At 42.9% G+C, this 21,203-nt stretch overlaps 1 protein-coding gene and 1 pseudogene across 1 annotated transcript in view; both read right to left on the reverse strand.

Annotated features, from left to right (window-relative positions):
- The window catches only part of ANKRD26 (ankyrin repeat domain containing 26), a 1,272,391-nt gene that overhangs the window by 811,503 nt on the left and 439,685 nt on the right, over window positions 1-21,203 (reverse strand). The gene's annotated exons all lie outside the window — the stretch shown is intronic.
- LOC143688245 (large ribosomal subunit protein eL24 pseudogene) lies at window positions 7,245-8,014 on the reverse strand (annotated as a pseudogene).

The raw sequence follows: 21,203 nt of genomic DNA on the forward strand, positions 1-21,203 counted from the left end.
AGTTGGGTCTTCAGAGCAGCTCTTCGTGGGAACAGTTTCATGGTAGGGGGTCTTTGGGACAAGAATGCAGACATGGCTGGTGCCTCCATAGGAAAATTGAAGTCCAGACCACTAAGTCTGGACCAAGTGTTTGAGACTGTCCCCACTGTGGCTTAATATAACTTGGGACAGTCCATTGCCAGGAGAAGAAGGAGGAAGATGGTGGCTCCTTTAGTTGAGGTTATTTGATTTGCAACTTTCCTACAAGGCTGCATTTACCAATAAGTCTCACTTATTTTCTTCAACAATGAAGTTCATTTCAACCCTGTTCTTCTAGCCAATGGAGGGGTGTAGGGACAACCATAGAAAGTGCTTCTCAGATTTATCCACCACAGTATTCTAATACCAGAGCGAGCAATGGAGACTCCTGGAGGCTCATATTTTATGCTAAATGTTTTGTCTATTTTATTTCCTATTCCATAATATTCCTAGGTTTGTTTTTCAGTTTTAAAATTGTAATTGTCTTAGTTTGCCAGGGCCGCTATGACAAATACCACACAATGGGTTGGCTTAAATAGTGGAAATGTGTTGTGTCACAGTTTTTCCAAAATCAAGGTCTCATTAGGCTGGGCTCTCTCCTGGAGTCTGGAGCATTCTGGGGCTGGCTTGCCACAATCCTTGGGGTTCCTTGGCTCACATCTCTGCCTCCGTCATACAACTTCTTCTGGCTTCTGTTCCTCTTGCGCTGTATCTCTGTCTAGATTTCCTGTCCTTACAGGACTTCAAACTTATGAATTAAGGCCCCCCTGCTTCAATTTGGCCTCATCCAAACAGGATCTTTGAGATCCAGTTCACAAAAGAGCCCACATCTTACCTAATGAGGGCGTCTCCAAGGTCCTCTTTACAAGTGACTTCTCACCCCCAGGAACGCAGATTATGGCCTGAGCATGTCTTTTGTGGGGAGCATGACTCAGTCGCCAACAACCATGTTTTAAAATATGTTACCAATAAACTATTTCTCTTTTACTACAGAATTTTCTGGAAAAAAAAGAATTCTGACCCTCCAGGAGGTCTTATCATAACCTCACACATTGCTGCCCCCCGTCCCCGGGGCGTCTGCTCTCCCGGGTGAGGGGCAAAGTTGTAGGCCCGTCTGCACTCACACCCCCAGCTCCAAAAATTGAGCCCACGTGCCTGTAGGGTATGAAATGGAGGCCAAGAGAGGGAGGCAGGAGCCCCAGGCTCAGAGTCCCACCCAGGCTCCAGAAGAGCTCTGCGTTTTTAGATCAAAGCCAGGACCCTCTTTGACGTCCCTCTGCCTCCATCAGAATGCCCCAGGCCTGGGCAGTGTCCATTTTCCCAAGCATCCATCAGCCTGACCTCTCTTCTTGCTTAATTATGAAGAAAAAGTTGTGAGCAGTGCATTTAGCTGGGGAAACTGTCAGGATACCTCATCTTCCTATGTCTGTTTTGATGAAATGACAATGACTGATACATCAGTTTTTCTGTTTTTGCAAAATCAGTGTAATTTCTCACTTGTTGAGACAACAGCCTTGTCCCAGCCAAATCAGCCAACAACTGTTATCTTTTAAAAACTTTGAATAATGAAGAGCTCTTGTTTCCCTGAAATGTCTTGAAAAGGTTATTTCCAGGCTGACACTCTGCCTGCCAGTTTTTATTTAGAAACACATTTTTATACATTCACTTCGATTCTCTGGAAGAGAAAAGGGCCAAGAAAGAGGAAATAAAGCTGCGTCCAGCGTTATTCTCCATCCATCATCCCTGGGGCCGGCAACAGACCCTCGCTGAGCACGCACAGCCTCTCCTGGGCGCTGTGGCACTGGCCAGACCCTCTTTTCAAAAGGGACCCTTGTTGCCCTGGAGGCTTTAGAGTTGAAAAGGAACGCTTTTCAAAGCCATCAGAAAGTGAAAACCAATCTAAGTGCATCCATGTAGCACAAGAGTGTCAGAATTCATAATTAGGGGTCATAAATCTTTTTGCAGCGGAGCAAAAATAAATAAGCTCATGCAGAGCACAAACCTGAAGGCAGCAGGCTCACACACACTCCAAGTGTCAGCTTTAATTTATGTCTTCGCTTGGAGAGGGAAGACTTTGGAAGCTAGCTGCCAGCCTGGGGCTGCTTCCCCGACTCTTCTTCTGGCTCAGACGAGGGTTTGAATGTAGCAGGGGGCAGGCCAAAGAATAACACAGGAAGCTTTCGACTTCTTACATTTAAAGAGAATTCTTTGGAAGAGGAGGCAAAAGAGAGAGAGAGCGAACAGTCCTTTTCTGTAGTAATCTCTTTTATATAATCCAAAATGCTTGGCACATTAAAACCAAATACCAGCAAACAAAAACTAAAAAGAAAAAGAAAAGTCCGATTTACAAGACGCTGTTTGACACATCTGGAGGGGATTTAAGGAAAAACTTTCACAAACCATTTTAACTGCATTGAGAACTTTGCAAGGATAACAAAGCTATGTGTATACATATGTACACATTGTGCGCACGTATTCACACACGCCAGAATGCAGAATTGTAGTGTATAAACCTTTCCCTTGTGAATGGGAACAACGTCGCTATAGTGTTAAAACTGGAGGGGTCAGTAATAGTGGAATTTCCTGAGACCTCCACATGGAAGAAGGTCCATGCAAACATTACCTGAGGAACTGATTACTATTCATTGTTAGATTCGGCAGCGTTAAAATAAATTGTGCCCGCCTGTATAGCTCATTTGAACAACTGAAACACAGAGCGCACAGAATGAGAAAGAGGTCCTTTAAATACTATATAGATTATTGTAATGCCTGGAAACATCCCAAAGTATATCAACCAGATAATCAAAAAGTATTGGCAAAGTCCCCTGAGGGACGGCAGAAAGAATATGGAACTATTAAACCTTACTATCAGGGAATCCGCTGATACTGTGTCAAACTTTAGGGACACCCAAATCAATAGGCCATGCCCTCGATCATGAGGTTTACACTTGTGAAGCTTATGTAGGTAGCATAGAAGCTTAGACTACCTATAGGCATGCCTAAGAGTTACTTCTGGAGGACCTCTGTTGTTGCTCAGATGTGGCCTCAGTCTCTCTAAGCCCAACTCTGCAAGTGAAATCATAGCCCATCCTGGGATGAAAGTCTCCCTGCCAACGTGAGAGAGGATTCCCAGGGGTGAATCCAGACCTGGCACCATGGGATCAACAATTCCATCTTGACCAAATAGGGGGAAAGAAGTGTAATTAATAAAGTATCAGTGGCAGAGAGAGTTCAAATAGAGTTGAGAGGCTACTCTGGAGGTTGCTCTTACGCAAGCTTCAGGTAGACCTTGCTACCTATCATAACCTGCCAACCCCCAACCAGGACCATTCCAGCCAATCCTAGAGAACCCCTAGGGTAATATATAAGATTCCACAAGGGTTCCAGGCACTAGAGGAACTTGCCAGAAACCTACAACCCCCAGATGGGTCCCTGGTTCAGATAAGGCCTGAAACCTAGCCCAGCCTCTCCAGAACATCAAATAGTTCCATCTCCCTACCCCATATTAGTGACAGACCCTTCCAATATCAAAAATTTAGAATTGCCATAGCCTAAACAACCCCAATGAGAGGTACAGAAAGACCAAAGGTGATGGTGGTGTTATACATAAAAGATAGGATTTAACAAATGAATATGAATGCTGAATCATTAAATTGTTATCTCTTTTAGTATTGCTCTCAGTATTGCAGAGCAGCTAGAAGTAAAAACCTAAAATTATGAAATTGTAATCCATGTCAAAGTCTGAAATATGTTCTACAGCTAACTGTGGGGGCTGTGCTTGGAAATTTATAGCTTTTTTGTATATATGTTCACCAAAAAAGAAGGAAAAAACAGTCCTTGTGATGATAAAAAAAATACTTAAGCCCACTAGCCTTCTATATTCTGGAGCAGCTAGAAGGAAAAATATGAGAGGATCATATGGTAGCCCATGACAAACTCTGGGATCTATTCTGTAACCACTTTTTGAAGAGTGCTTTGAAAACTATTGCTTTTTTATTTCTTTGCTTTGTATATATGTTATACTATACAATAAAAGAAGTTTAAAAATAAACTGTGCCCCTCTCTCCTGCGTCACTCACTTTAAGGCATCGAAACAGAAAGCTTCAGATTAGCGAAGCCCAAGAGCCACTCCAAGAAGAAGCTGGTGCTCTGGGAAGTGTCCTGCAGCGCCCTTTTGACAATAGAGTGAGACTCGGAAGTTCATGGGCAGAGCCAGCCCTGCAGGAACCCACCTCCTGACTGCTGTGGGGTCATATAGGAATCAGGCTGGGGGTTGGCGTCACCTCCAAGACACACCTGGGGACTAGGGGGTGTCAGTGGAGTGTTAGTGGCCTAATGGCACTTTGTCTCTTCATGTAGGAAACTCAGAGGAAATCTCTCACCTGCTAGCATTTGCCACCTCACTTTTCAGACCCATCTGTTTTCCATTATCAAAGAGAGCTAGAGACGTTGGCTAGCATTTGGAATTATTCTTTCTGGAAGAGACAGCTGAATCTTTTGCTTGACTTTCCATTGTTTCAGGAGACACAACCCATCAGCCTTCCCAAGGCCTCCCTAGAATTGCCCACCCAGAAAAGAGAATTTGCACCTCGCTCCGCCACACTAGGCAGCGGCTCCCACAAAGTCTCTCAAGGACAAGAGCTGGTTGAAAGAACGCTCTTGACTTTTCTTACATATCTCCTAAAGATGGACTATGGGGTTGCGTGAGATAGTTCAAAGGCTTTGTTTTTAAGGCTATCCTCCCTATTTTACCATCCTTCCCTAAATACAATCTCATCCCTCCAACCAGTACTTCTGACTACAATATAACAATATAATATAATGCAAAATATAATATGATATATAACAATACACATAATATAACACAACATAACATAGTATTTTTTAAAATACTGAGGAATAAATGCTCTATTTCAGCAATGTATAGTCATGAAGCAGTCTAGAGGCATGTTAAAATTAATTAAGCTATTTTTTTTCTACTGCTGTCTTCCCCTTTGGGTTGGCCCCACCTAATCCCACTAAGAAGAGAAAAATCATTCCCCCTGTTCAGCAGGTTCACTTCTTAATGAGCTCCCTCATTCCCTTGTAAACTTTATTTATTACCAAAAAGTCTCAGTGGCATAGAACAGTAAACATTTATTCCTGCTCACCAGCGCCATGGGTCAATTGGGCAGTCCTGCTGATCCGGGCAGGTTTGGTAGCTTCCAGCCAGGCCCACGTGGGCAGCTGACAGGTCAGTCGGGGCTGGTGGGCCTGGGCCATCTCTGCTACAGTGGTCATGTCCCCCAGCCGGCGGCCTGGGCTGGCTGGCATGGCTGCTGGGCTGGGTGCTCCGAGAAGGACCCACACAGCCCTCTTAAGGCCTCTGCTCAGAACTGGACCATCCTCGCTTCTACAGCATTCTAGTAGCCAAAGCAGATCCCAAGGCCACAGATTCAAGCGATGGGAAACAGACACCACCATGTCTTGGCTAGAGAAGTTGCTTCAGCCAGGTGAGGGTCAGACAGTGAGGATCCAGGAATAGGGGAAGCATTGGGGCCCTTTTTTTTTTTAGTAAGAATCTCTAAAAGAGGAAGGTGCTAAAGTGATCTAGAACTATAAATGAAGGAGCATGGCAAATCCACAGGGAAGCTAAGTCCTAGCATTATGTATCAGACAAGACAGGATAGGCTGCGGTGTGCTGACAAATAACCTCAAAAGCTCAGGAGCTTAAAACAAAGATTTATTTTCCCCGTATGCTACATGTTCATGACAGAGCAACTGGGGACGCTGCTCACTGTCGTCTTTCGGAGATTAAGGTGATAAAGGCACCATTCTTTACATATGCCTTAAATGGCAAAGAAAGGGACAGGACAACTCATGCACTCTTTTAAAGACTCACTATCACTTCTGCTTACATTTAATTGGGACCGTTTTTACGTCCTCAATCCACCACATGGTTTCCCTCAATGGATGGGACAAGCAAACCTTACGTTTCCACATCAGAAGAAACTGTTTCTACGCTTTACCCATGGAAGCCAATAACACCAAGTCTCAAAAGGAAAACTGTTGTATTTTTTTTCTGAGGGCTTCTGGAATATGCCCCTCCTGGTGACTGAAAATCTTTTCATTAACTGGGGCAGAATGTAGAAGCAAATTGAAACATTTTGAAGCAAATTGAAACATTTTGATCTTTCACATTTGTTTTGGGTTTAAAGTTTTGGGTTCTTTTTTCTAGGTGGCCTTAGAGCAATTTTACCAGAGGAGAAAATGGATTTTCCAATGACCCCTGTTAAGGAAGGGTAAGCTTTTGAACAGCTAGGTGGGTGTAAGCTGTCCCATTCAGAATTATACAGCTTCCTGATAACACGGACCTGGTGTGTTTCCATATATGCATCCAGCCTACTAATGCACGTCTCATTATCCCTTAGATGTCTGGATCCAATTTGACAGCCTTTTAGATTTTATATATTATGACCGTTCGGTCACTGACATCATAATTTTAGGAAAGCTGATGCCAGGTTTTGGAATGGTCCCATCAAAGCCAAGGGAAGCCAGTGGAGGGAGCATCTGGGCTGGGCAGAGGGCTGGCCCTGGACCTCTGCGGGGAGACCTGCCTGAAAAGGGGGCCGGATGGTCTAAAATGCTGTGGGTGGTTACTTTTGTATTGAAGTGAAAAAAGCAATGGACTAGCCCTGTGGTGAATAGATTATTGGCTCCTCTGCATCTACTCCCTCTGCCATGTGTGCAGTGGTTTTTCCTACTAAAGGCAGGTTGTGCTTCTACTCCCCTTGTCTTTGGGCTCCACCATGTGACTTGCTTGGTCCAGCCGGATGTTAGCAGACACGATGCAAACAGAGGCTTGCTCTCTTGAGACCCTGTCCCTGCCATGAGAAGAACATACCCTAGAAAAACAAGAAACACCTGGGACACACTTGAGCAGCTGAAATCATCAGAACTGCCCACAGTCTGAAGCAAACTTGCTCCAGCTGGCTGGCAGGCACCTGTTCCAGAATAAAAGTTCATTTTCTTACACCACTTCGCATGGGGGTGGCTTGTCCTGCAGTATTTTTCTGGTAGTAGCTGACTGTGATATAAACCCCCCATGGAAGATAGAAGAAGTTATAAATTAACGGTGGAAACCTGACCTTTGGAGTGTAACAGGATTTTTTTAACAGCATAAACATATTAAGTAATAATAACTTAGTCCTATTTCTCATCTATTAATTGGATTTATCAAGTATTCCCACTTCATGGAAAAGTGCTATTCTATTTAACAAGAATGTAATTTATTTTAAAGGTTTGACACAAGCTCTTCAAAAATCCTTAACTCCTAAAAAAAAAATTCTTAACTACATAGTTCGACTATTCCCAGGCCGGTCCAACAACCCTGGTTTTGAGAGTATTAAAAAGCCAGTACAAGTCTGAGTTAGTCAGATCTTTATTTAAAAATCTGATCTGCCAACTTAGCATTTTCCGCCAAGTTGGTAGCAGAAACCTTCATGGGCTTTGCAACCTTTTGTTTAGGTGCCACCTTTGTGGGAGCCTTAGCAGCAGCCATTGCTGTCTTTTTAGGTGCTTGCTTAGCCTTTTTTGCTTCTTTAGCAGCCCTGATAGCTTGTTCTTGTTGAGCCTTTGTAACTTTGGGTTTCTGATTCCTCTTGACCATAATATCAGCAAGAGATGCACCAGTGAAAGTCCTCTGGAATTTAACTGCATGGTGAGTGCTTGTCTTTTGAATTTCTTCCAACTGTCCCTTTTTATGCTTTCTTCTGTAGAGGACAATCCAGTTTATCTGTCAAGGGTTCCTCTTGGAAAGGAATGCCAACATGCATTTTACATTAAGAAATTGGAAAAACGTCCCATCTGTCCTGGTATAGCTCCCTTGTCCAGGATAAATCTTATACCCACTGAAACTGCAGAGCTCCTCCTTCATGGCTGCTGACCACCCTAATACAGGATTTTTTAGAACTGCATAATTTGGGAATTGCGTTGTATCATTGAGACTCAGTTAGTCCTTTTTGGCATGCAACTGGCATCCCCAATTCCCTCAATAACCAAGACTCAAATGCAGGTTGGATTGAAGAAAATTAGTTATTTTATTTTGATTTTTTTTCCTTTTTATTATGAAAATTTCATACCCAAGAGAAAATGGAGTAATGAGCTTCCATAAAGCCATCACCCAGCTCCAATGATGATCAGCATTTTGCAAAATGTGTGGCTTCTACCACAACCACTGTCTCCTTGGAAGTTAGCTATTCTAAATATCCCCTAGGTCCGCTAGCAGATGCCCTCAGAGAGAACCTAGCGTCAGTTAAAGTAGGGAAGTTGTTCTCTAACAAGTGTCCTTAGTTTTGTGCTCAAGTGCTTCCTTCATCTTCTGGAATTCATGGGAATTTTGTGTGTGTACATGTTCCGGGGGAGGTGGCCATATTTCTCACCAAATCCAGAATATAAAACCTACTTCTCAACAGTGAGAACATCAGCCTTTCCTGCCTTGCCTGATGCGAGTCTCCCACGCCCAGAGAAGAGAGGACAGTAGAAAACCTGAGTACGGAGAATCACATCTCCTTGCCCCCGGGAGAAGAGTGACTCTCCAGACGGCAGGGTACCTGACTTACTTATTTGGGCAACAAAGAAGACCAAGCATCAGCTTTCCTTGAGCAATACTGGAAGTCACAGTCCTTTAAAGGGTCAGGAAGTAAAGCTCTGGCTTTCAGTGGCAAGGTCTCAAACAGCTCAGAGGCTACATGTCTGCATCTCAGCTGGTCGACAACTTCAGCTGCACACATCTCCCACCCCCGTCCACCGCACCCCACCCCAGCCTTGAAGAGATGCCCCTCCCAGTAGGTAGGTTGAATCCTAGAGAAGTAGCTCTTTCATCATGGGCAAAATAAGAATCACCTGGAAGCCTTGACAATCCAGATTTCTAGACCCCCTACCACACCCATTGCAGTCTCTGCAAAACCTGCATTTTTAATGAATTCCCAGGGCGAGTTGAAGCAAAATGTCCACAGGGGACATACTCAAAGAAGCACTGGCCTAGGGAGAGCCCTGCAACCAGCAGAAGCTTAAAGTAAGTCTTCCTTTCCTGAACTCATATTTCCGTTCAGTCTGTAAATGGGGGTGGATTAAAAAAAAAAAAAAAATTCTAAAATCTCTTCCAGCCTAGAAACCTGTAACTTCTAAGGTTTCTAATTTCCTTTCAGCCCTGCGGACTTCTGCTAATTTGTAGGACGGCTGTTCCATGCCGCTGCAGCTCAAATCCTCATTCACCCAAACTGGTGAGAGCAGAGCTGGAGCCACGGGCCGCGGGCGCCAGGCAGCCCGCCCGGGTTACAGTGCCAGGCCGGGAACCCCCAGCCGAGCACTCATTGAGTTTTTGCACCAGTTCTTCCCGGCAGAAATGTCACCCAAGCGGTGGGAGCGCCAGCAGATGTCTTCAAAACCAAAGAACCAAGAATGCAGTACGTTGCGCAGAGCCCCCATTCAGCCAGTACAGCTGCCCTGCCCCCTCGGTGGGCACTGCGGAAATGTGGGTTCTATTAATGGTTCAAAGACAGCACTTCACAGAGTGAGAAGTTCAAGATGCTGTTGAGAAACGCATACTGTGATTTCTTTTTTATCCCCTTCTCCCCCCTTGGGTTTTTTTAAATCATTTTTAAAAACCTTTTTGACGTGCTTGCATCCAAGCGGTCAGATTTCTGAGGGTCTGGGGGCAACCCAGCGGAGCCCCAAACGGTGTGGGGGAAGGATGACGCTATTTCCTCCCACTCCCAGGGGGCCCGGGGCGAAAGCTGTGACCCCGTTAAGCACATAAGCAGGACCGTGTGGGTGGCCCCAGAGAGGCACACCTGTTTTGCTACTAAATGCAAGATCACAAACCCAATTTTTCCGTAATGCTATCCTATCTGAAGTTCAGCCAGCTCCGGCAAGTCAAGGGAATTTTTAGAGAAAGAGCAAAATCGCGGAAGATCTTTAAGGCATAACCTTGGGACAGGGCCACTGCATTGAAAGAAAAAGTCTGCGTCTCAGAACACCTGACGCTCTGGATATTTGGGTGGTTTCCATTTATTTTCTATTAAAAACAATATCGTAATAAACTTTCACACACACATTTACAAATGGTGCTTTTGTGTCTGGAGGATGGAGTCCTTACAATCGCTACTGCTGGGCTAAGAGTATTTACAAGTGTATCCATTGGACATTTGTATAAATATTGCCACATATTTTTTTAATGCACTGACAAGTCTCAGTGCCACCAGCCACAAATAAAAGTGCTGATTTCCCACACTTCTGTGAACACGAGTTGTTTTTTACCTTTTTTTTTTTTTGCCTGTCTGGTGGACATACAATAATATCTCATTATTTTTATTTGTGTTTCTGCATGCAAGGTTAGAGCATATTTTTATATGTTTACGGTCCTTTCATAAAGCCTATTCATGCCCCTCATCACATTAAGCTTATATGTAAAATAAATTCATCTGAAATTTTCTTCATATGAATTGGTCATTCACATATGTTAAAAATGTTTTCTCCCACGTTGTTGTTTGTCTTTTAACTTTGTCCTTTATTTTCTTCTTTGGCAAACGGAGGTTTTTAATTTTCAGGTAGTCAACTCTTTCTGGATTCTGATTTTCCTAAATACTTATACCACCAAAAGGTTATAAAATATATATCTTAAATTTTCTTTTAAAATATTTACAGTTAAAAAGATCAAGAACTTTAATTCTCCTGAAATGTATATTTTGTGTATTGTGTGAGGTTGGGATCTCAGTTTATTTTCTTCTGATGTTATGACAATGACATTGATAAAGCAGATGACCCTTTCCTACAAAAAGTGAAATACGACTGTGCTCCAAAATTCTTTCCCATGCATACACGAATCTGTTCCTGAACTCTTTAGTTTTTATTCCTCTGCAGTGCTACACTGTTCTGTATGTATATATATGTATATACTTTCATAATAAACCTTAATATTTTCTATTTTTTCCTAAAAAAATTTGGCAATTCTTGCGTATTTTTGCACAAGAACTAAAATAATTTGACTAGTTAAAAAATACCCAGCAGAATTCTGATTGGAATTACATCTTCTGTTACCATCATTCCATCCAGTAAGATGGAAGGTCTTCCCATTTATTTAGACCTGGTTTAGTATTCTTTAATAATATTTCATAATTGCCTTCATTTGGATTCTCAGTCCCTAATTAGTTTTGTTGCTAACATGAATGGAGTTTTACCATATATATCTATATCTGCTATTTCTATGTCAGATTTTGATTTTAAGATTATGCTAGATTTGTAAAATTAATAAAATTAAGTGTTCCATCTTTTCATGTGGGCTGGAGTAGTTTGAATAGATAAATTCCTTTCTTTAGGCCAATCTGTAGTCGAGGCTGAAAAGAAAATTTACTTCCTATTCTATTTTCCAATTCCAGTTGTTCCAGCCATTTTGTCAAAGGTTCTTCAATAAAATTTAAGACACATCATTACTGTATTTCCGTTTAATCCTAAAATTCCAGTAACATAAAGTTGCTTTAAATTTGAATATAAACTCCCTTCTGTTATGAATTTCTCCCTGAGAAATTCACATTTGAAGATTAAATTCCAGAGATGAAAGTCCAAAATTCGTGCTAATGTCCATAAAATATAATACCCCAAAGCTCTTGTCCTTCTGAGTTAACAATCCAAAAAAATTAAAGTTCAGTATTCCTCCTCTTTCCTAATGTCTGCGTTTGCTCAGTGTCATGAGAGGGTCCCATGTGTGGGTAGAGTGAGACTTGTCAACATTCCAGAGCTGGCCACCATCCCTTGGAAGGGCACAGTTCATTTGCAACCCCAGAAATTGAACTTGCCTCTCATATGCCCTGCTTTTAAAAAGTGCCAAAGTGTTCAAAAAAAGGATGAGACCATCACAGTGCTGGCTTCACACCTACCAAATTTAGGAAACAACCAATGTTCAGACCCTAAATGCAATGATCCCAGATAAATTATGTTCCCAGAAGCCAGAGAAAGCTTCTTGTGGCCAAGCTCCAAAGCAAAAAGTCAGTTGTTTCTGAAAGAAGCAAGAATGGAAAAAAATTCCTGATTCAGTTTATCAAGATACTGATTAGTATATGTCAGTGCCCAGAGGCCACTTCCTGGGAAATTAGACTGCACTGGAAGAAATTGTCCATCAATAGATTAAGCTTGGCATACATGTTAACGTATAAAGGAGGAGAAGACCCTAAACATGGAGTGTCCTCTTTCAGAAAGTGGCATTTTAGACAGCACTGTGTGTTGAATACGGCTCTGGTTAGGGACATAACTTAGCATTCTTGTGCAAACAGGCACTTACAGTGCTGGGCTCCAAGGCTGCTTTCACTGATGTCCATGAAACTTGCCTTCCAGGGATCGCTTCCCACCCATTCCCCGTATTTGTTTCAGGTAGAGAATCAAAGCTGCTCTTGATGATTTTGAGACCAGTTCTCGACACTACAATAGGCTGCACAATCTGGGGCCCATGCAGCCAAAGCTATGGTAAAAGTCCATGTGATTGTTCCATGCAGGATAGGGTAGCCAGCTAAAAGACAGCATGCACAGGTCAATGTGCATTTCAGATAAATTACAAATAGTCTTTCATATAAGAATGTTCCAAAAATGCATGGGATATGCTTATACTAAACATTTGTTGATCTCAAATTCATTTGCCAAATGTATTTTCATTCACCAGGCAACCTTAATTTAGAACTAACTCGAAACCACCTGGTGGGGTGACTGTTCAGCCTGAGGACAAGTCACTTAACCTCAGGGAGGGGGTATCCTCTGCAGTTCATCCCTGGCCCTGACTGGAGAATGCAATTTGGAGCAGCTGGCCCTGCCCAGCTTGGTGTCCATGTCAGACCGGGAACCTCACGAATGCTCTGTTGAGTGGGCAGAACTCAGCTTCCTTGCAGTTGAAGGACAGTAAGTATCGTTCCACCCACCATCAGTCCCTCTCCATCCTTCCTCACGTCCCTTGTTCCTCTGAAGGTCAAGGTCATGTTGCAGCCACCTTTATCTTAACGCCCCCCCCCCCCAAGTGCCAAGGTCCACCAGGCCCTCGCGCCAGTTGCTTTAGGTGCCCTCAGCCCTGACACACGGTGGCCACTACTGGTTTGTATAAACAGTGTCCCTCCCTATGGGGAAAACCACTCCAAGTGCCATCCCTGCCAAGGGGAACGCCATGTGGCAGGCATGTGACAACCTTGGACTCTGGAAGTCCCACCCATTTCTACCAACATTGGCCCATAGGCATCCCCGAGTCAGATTGAAAAGGGAGGAGAGGAAAAAGTATTAGCTCACTACAGAAGAAATAAAAGCTAAATAAATTTCTGCACAGAGGCAGAATAGAAATTATGCTTAATTTCATTTATAACTATTTTTTTCAAACTAAAGGAAGGAAATATGGTTTCAGGCTGATAGGTTTGGCAAAAATTAAAAAGATTTCTAAAACCTCGAGCTATCAAGAGCATGAGGAAATGAGTACTGTCATATAGACTTGGTGAGTGTAAACTGGCATGGCCATTTTGGATAGTGAAAATTGCAGGTATGTTTATTACAAGGAAAACTGGAACAACCCAAATGTAAATGAACAGAGACCTATGACAAGCAGAATTGGATAGATACAGTATACGATCACAAGAAAACGCCAGTGATTTTTAGGTAAGAAAAGGAAATTGCAGAATTGTGTGTGTAGTATGCTATTTTTTTTTAAGCTAGCTTGTTTGAAAGACGACTAGACAGAGCATTGGTTTTCTGTGTTCCACTTGTCCACTGAGTTGCCAAGAGCAATGCCAGGGGAATGTGCTTTTCCCCGAATCCATTAGCCAAATGCATGGCCCAGTCAATTATAGCCCTCCAAGCCAGGTTCTTTCTAAGGAAATAGGACAATTTGGGGTGTCATGGGCCCCCCCCAGCCCATTTTAATCTTCCACCCTGGCCCCCCTGGTCAAAGGGAAGAATACTCTCTGAGTCTGAGCAGTTTCTCTCAGGAGAATGGGTAGAATCAGATTTTGTGGGGTCCTAATGCATAAACAACCTAAGACCTGAAGTATATATAACTTAATTTAAAAATATAAAATATTTTACTTCTGCAAATGTTGGAAATCATTCGCCCACATACGCCCACTGCCAGGGCCTCTCCCAGGGTCATGGGAGGTATTGCGGTAGGGGCACAGCCTTGGGGGGCAGGGGAGTGGCTGGTGCGAGGAGAAGGGCAGGGAGCGCATCTGGGGCCCTGGAGGGAGTCAGAGGCTCCCACTCAACTTCAGTGCCCCCGCTTGGGGGAAGGGGAGGCTGCTCCCCATCCCGAGCCCATCAGGGAGGCCCCTGGAGAAAGACTCAGAGAGATGGAGGAGCTTCTGCTCCCAGGTGCATGATCCTGAAGGCCGGAGGAGAGCTGGAGCCGCCTGCAGTGGCAGCTGGGGGCAGGGGCAGGAGGAGCAGGGTCTGCACCTGCTCTGTCGGGAAGGGGTGGGCAGTCCATGTGGCTTCCACAGGCCAAGGGGATGCTGTGGTAGGCAACTGAGCCTGTGTGCACTGAGGGGACCCCACCCAAGGGGGCTTCCAATCTGGGCAAGAGACCTGAAGGCAAGAGGTTGTGGGCATCCATCAGTGTTATGGGCTGAGTTGTACCCCCCAAAAAGACATGTTCAAGTTCATGCGACCCTATTTGGAAACAGGATCTTTGACGATGTCATTAGTTAAGATGAAGCCAAACTGGATTAGGGTGGGTCCTCATCCAGTGTGACTGGCATCCTCATAAGGGGAGGAAATTGGACACAGAGGAGAAAGGGAAGATTACCAAGTGACAGAAGTGGAGCTGGAATCATGCCCCAAGCCAAGGAATGCCAGGGACAGCCAACGGGGGAGGTGTGTCTCTGCTCACTCCTTGACTATGGACTATATTTGTTTGCTAAAACTGCCAGAATGCAATATATGGGAAATGGAGTGGCTTTTTAAAAAGTAATTTATTAAGTTCAAGTTAATGGTTCTAAGGCTATAAAAATGTCCAATCAACAACATCCAGAGAAAGATACCTTGACTCAAGAAAGGGTTGATGACATTCCGGGTTTCTCTGTCAGCTGGGAAGGCAGGTGGCGATGTCTGCTAGCTTTCTCTCCAGGCCTCTCATTTCAAAAGGCTTCCCAAGGGTCATTTTCTTTCTTCACCTCCAAAGGTTTCTGGCTGTGTGGGCTCTGAAGTTTTTTCCAAAATCGTTCCCTCTTAAAGGGCTCCAGTGAGCAACCCTACCTTGAACAGGTGGAGACACATCTCCATGGGAACAACCTAATCAAAAGGTTACCACCCACAATTGGGTGGGTCACATCTTCATGGAAACAATAAAAAGATCCCACCCAACAATAGCAAATTAGGATTAAAGAACATACTTTTCTGGGGTACACAGTTTCAAACCAGCACTTTTAGCCTCCAGAACTGGGAGAGAATAAACTTCTTTTGTTTGAAGTCACCCAGTTTCTGGCACTTTACCACCACAGCCCCAGGAAGCTAAGACAGCCAGGGAAAAAGGAACAAAGATGGAGATGAAAGAGCGATAGTGGAGGGCCAAAGTCCCCCAAAAGAGGTGGTATCTGAGTGCCTCCATGACAGAGGGTAAATTGACACTGTGCAGAGCGGTGGAAAGATTTTGGCCCCTTTTCTCTCTCCCCTTTCCCCATACCTCCTCCCACCTCCCCTGGAAGGACATCATGAGTGGAGAAGTGGGAGGGCAAGGTGGGGGGTCAGCCAAGCCCAGGTCAGGCCCATCCATCCCACTGTACGTTCCAGCAAAGGAGAAGGAGTGAGCCAGGCGAGAGGTGAGAGGCATGTGCTAGCCTGGACTTGTTCCATCTGACAAGGTGACAGTGCCCACAGCTGCACACCATCCACAAGCCATTTCCCATTCTCTCCAACCCAGTAACTGATCAGTTACACGGTATGAGATGGGTCTTGGGAATTGTTTACTTGGAAAGTCAGCTTATAATAAAGCATTGACCTCCTTTAGACAGTAACACTCTGAACTGAACCGTGGTGAGTGGTCAGTGACCTGCAGCTCGCAAACACGACACTCAATTCCTTTACCCTGTACTTCTGGTCTAGACAATCATCAACAAATTTCCTTTCCATTCTATCCCTTGATTTCTATCCCTTCCATCTCGTCTTAATCGAGACAACTGGAATGTATAATCATAATTGACGCTGGTTTCTTTGGGGTTTGCTTCCAACCAAGCGTCTTGGGCAAACCCGGGATCTGTAGGGCAATAGAAATGTCTGATTGCAAACTTCAGTGCTGGCCAAAACTTCGGTGTGAGTCCAAAAATCTAATTTTATCAGCATATATAATTTCCAAATATCTATAAACAACATTTTAAAACCTCCCAGATAGATTATACCTTCCTTTTAGGAGAGTTTACATTACCTTCCCCTTTTGGTACTAACTCGACTCTACTCTCTTAAACATTTTCTTCCAGTTTAATTTTCATCTTGACGTGACACTGTTTCACCGCTCACCCAGACTCTGTTTTCTCACGTGACATCTTTGACCCCTTCAATGCGACCCTGAAAATACAAAAGCATCTTCCACTCCCCCAGCAAGATACTTTTGTTCTATAATTGTTGACTCAATTATAAAGTGTCAGTCTGGGCACTGAGGCTTAGCATCAAAGCTTCTGTCTAATGGAACTTTCATTGTAGTGGGGAAGTTTAGTCAACAAGCAAATGGACAAATAAATTGAGAGATAAAATATATTTTTAAATAGAAATAAGATATTTTCTGATTGTTAGGCTATGGAAGAAATAGACATGGTGACCTTTTTGCATGGTAACTGGTAGAAAGTGGGGAAGGAAAGAGGTTAAGGCAAGTGCAGGTGTGTAGGTTTCAGTTCTGTCCCGAACTTTATGACTTGTGGCTGATTATTCACATTAGGAACAATTTATTTAATGGCATTCATGGCACATCTGTTAAAATGTTTTTTTGGAGACAACGAAGTTGCCTTCTGAAGGCTCCAGAGTTGTGTCCCTTTTGAGTCGGATTATTAGGAGCAGCTCCACATCGGATGGTTTTGGGACTCCAGCAGCCAGGCCAGCTTCTCGCCAGGCTCCAGTGCCTCCTTTGATTGTAATGGACTTAATTCGAGCACAGCGTAATAAAATATCCACCGGCGGTGTACATAAGGTTGCCATAACAGAAATATTTACACATTTAAGCTAACATCTAGAATCACTTTACAACCCCTGTGCTATTTGCAATGCAACAATAACATCATTACATAGAATAAACAGGACTGAATCATTTCCCCAAATCTGGCCCTCCATAAATAGTAACCTGCATTCTTGGCCCAACTTTATAATCTTTGGTAACTTTATGCAGTCTAATAAAAGACTTATAAAAAAGGTCTCAGGCATGGCCCATAACTCATGCTTTATCTCTGAATTATACTATTGCAATTGTGTAAGTCAAGTCTTTGTATTCCTTTTGCCCCTCCCTTCCTTCCTTACATCCAATTGTGGAGAAGGTCCTTAGAAGTCAAGCAATTAATTGCTGTGCTCTCTTAAAAAAAAAGTCTATTAAATAATAAAATCACACTACAGAATATTTATGGCATATATAAAAAGTACAACTACAACAATGTAAATGCCCAAGTATATTAGTTTCTCCTGCTATGTAGCAAATTACCACAAATTTGGCAGCTTAAGTAGCACCCATTTATTAGCTCACGGTTCTGCAGGTTGCAAGTTTGGTGTGGCGTGGCTGGGTCTCTGCTCACAGTCTCCCAAGGCTGACATCAAGCTGTCATGGGTCTGCATGGGAAGCCCTGGGGAAAAATCTGCCTCCAAGCCCATTCTTGCTGTGAGCTGAATTCAATTCTCTGCCCTTGCAGAACTGAGGTCCCCATTTCCTTGACAAGTGGCTCCTATCCACCATGTCCAAGCAACTACACTGGCCAAATCTTTTTCATGTTTTGAATCTCTGACTTCCTCTTCTGCAATTCGCTGAGGAAACTGCTCATTTTCAAAGGGTTCATATGGTCAGGATAGGGCCGCCTGGGTTATCCCCCTTTGGATTAACTCAGAATCAATAGACCGATAACCTTAATTACTTCTACAAAATCCCTTCTGCAATACACCGTGATGTAATTGCAGGTGGACACCAGGGGACAGAGATCACTGGGGCCATCTCAGAATGATCCCTCCACCCCCTGTCTCCATCATCCAGGTAAAAAGATGAAGACACTATCGATTCCCTCTGGGCACCTCCTGAAGTTTTGCCCCCTCTCACCAGCCTGTGCTGTGCTGCCTAGCCTTCCCATGCTTTTCTTTACCATCTAACCACATTTGCATTAACACCAAATAACACGTCTTTTCATAGCACATCATTTCAAACTTGGTATAGATGAAATAACGTGGAGGTTGTGTCCACATTTGTGCCTGCAGGTGTAGTTGATAAATGTTTATCATGGGCTGTAAGAATAGACCACAATTATTCAATTACTTTTCATCCACTCACTGTAGGTGAACATTTGTTTCCGAACGAACTGCTTTCCGATTTAATTTTTTTTTTTTACAATTTTGCTCCTATGCATGACATTCTGGTACATGCCTCCTGGTTTACAGTTTCTCCAGCACATAGACCTATTCTGGGTATAAGCCACATCCTGGATGAGGCTCACCTTTAGCTTTACTGAAGGTGCAAACACTTCCTGCAGTCTTGGTTTTGATCCTTAACCTGATGGCAGTGAGTGCAGAAGATGTGGTCTATAAGATACTAATCCTTAGATTTCTGTATGTGTGGTTTACTCTATACGCTAGTACAGAGTTAATTTTCATAAATGTTCCACGTGTAATTAAAAAAATAATAATGTTCTACATGTGCCCATTAGATGAAATTGTTAATTGTCTTGTTCAAATCTTCCAGGTCTTTATCGATTTTTGATTGCTTGATTGATCCTCAGAATCAAAGATCCTTGAGGGCAGGACTTTTGCCTGTTTTATTCCCAGTTCTGGCACATAGCAGGTGCTCAGTAAATGTTTGTTGAATGAATACATCAATTACTGAGACACGAGTGCTAGAATCACTCATGGTGTATTTGTTAATTTCTCCTCAAACTTCTCAATATATGCTTCATGTATTTTGAAGCTGTGTTACTAAGTGTGTAGAAGTATGCAGCACATTGTTTTCCTAGTGAATTGAATCTTTAATCATTATTTAGGGGCCCTCTTTTTCTCTAGTAATGTTTTTGTGCTAAAATACTTTTTAACAGCACTATCATCTTCCTTTTGATTAGTAGTCACCTTAGTATATCTTTTTTAAAAACTTATAATCTTTCTATGTCCATAAATTTTAGGCAACTAATTGCATAGAGTTGGAATTTTTTAATCTAATCTGGGTATATTTCCCTTTTAATTAGAAAGTCTGGTATCTATATCCATTGTGAATATTGATATTCAACATTTAAATTTATTTCTCCTGCATTATTTTGTGTGTCCTATTTTCCTGCCTTACCAATGTTTTCCAACTCCATTCTTGTGTTCTTTTCTATAACTTGAGTTTTCTATCCACTAGTTTAATGCTTTTTATCAATTTTTTTGTTTTTTTAATTTTTCTAGATATTTTATTATGCATATTTAACAGGTCAATGTTAATCAGTACCTTTCCCCTCCTCCTAAGCCATATAAGACCCTTAAGATGATCCTGAAACCCCGTTGCTCAGTGTGCACCTGGAGGAACTGAGTGTGAGGACACTAGTGGACATCTGCACACTGGTGTATCTGGTGGCAGTGTTCCTGATCCACAATGAATGGAGGTGGCCTAAGTGTACAACAACTGAGGAATGGAAGGGGGAACTATGGTGCATACATACAATGGACTACTAAGCGGCCACAAGAAGGAATGAAGTTGTGAGGCAGGCAAGTAGGTGAATGAAACTTAAGGACTGTATGTTGAATGAAACCTCAGGAACAAAAAGACAAATATTATCATGCCTCAATCATATCAACTAACTATAATATAAAAATTTGGTGAACTAAAGTCAAGAGCATGGGTTATCAGGTTGGGGGTTATTGTAAAGGGTCCTTGACTGTAAGCTCTTACAGCACTCACATATATTCAGGAGGTGTAACTGTTAATTCTAAATTCTGAGATACTGAGCTGTTTGTATATAACAGGGTTTTTCCCAGAAACTTCGGGCATTTATGTGACACCTGAGACTCAGAGGTAGAGCACTAAAGTTATGAAAGTCAGCATTACCCCATACTGGAAGTGTCAAAAAGTTGAAAAGTGATAAGACATTGAGTAGAGACATGAATGAAGCTGATCTGGATAGGACTAAGGTATATCAGAAGACTGGGTAAAGGATGATATCATCCATGTTTTAAACGTCAACTTCTATGTGAAACTAAAGGGAGAGAAGTTTGTTTGGTTCAAAATTTATATTCTGGGTAATGCATTTCCTAATGTAACTTGTATGGTCAGTTTAGTTAACATCGTAAGTACATGGAACCTTGAAAAGAGATTTTCTTGGTTTGTCCAGGTTAATGTGATGCACACATAAATCCCTGAGAGATTTGGACAGTGAAAAAAGAAGTATTTGCAAAGTCCCCTTGAAGGAATGGGGAGAAAGGGGGCAATATTCAACTTCCCCATTTGGAGAATTTCTGATGTTCTAGCAAGCAGTGGGGACAACCAAATCAATAGGCTGAGCCCTTGATCTTGGGGTTTGCCCCTATGAAACTTATTCCTGCAAAGGATAGGTTAAGCCTATTTAAAATTAGGCATAAGGGTCACACCTCCCTCCCCTCCCGAACCTCTTTTGTTGCTCAGATGTGGCCTCTCTCTCTAAGCCAACATGGCAAGTGAGCTTTGCCCTCCCTCTCTACATGGGACATGACTCCCAGGGTTGTGACTCTCCCTGGGAACACGGGACAGAAATCTCAGGATGAGAGAGGACCCACCATAAAGGGTTTGAGAAAACCTTCTTGACCAAAAGGGAGAAAAGAGAAATGAGACAAAATAAAGTGTGAATGGCTGAGAGATTTCAGAGTTGAGAGGTTATTCTAGAAGTTATTCTTATGCATCATATAGATATGCCCTTTTTAGTTTATGGTGTATTGGAGTGGCTGGAGGGAAGTACCTAAACTGTAGAGTTGTGTTCCGGTAGCCTTGTTCTTGAAGATGATTGTATAATGAT

This window comes from Tamandua tetradactyla, chromosome 1, assembly GCF_023851605.1.
Source record: "Tamandua tetradactyla isolate mTamTet1 chromosome 1, mTamTet1.pri, whole genome shotgun sequence".
NCBI classification, from domain to species: domain Eukaryota; kingdom Metazoa; phylum Chordata; class Mammalia; order Pilosa; family Myrmecophagidae; genus Tamandua; species Tamandua tetradactyla.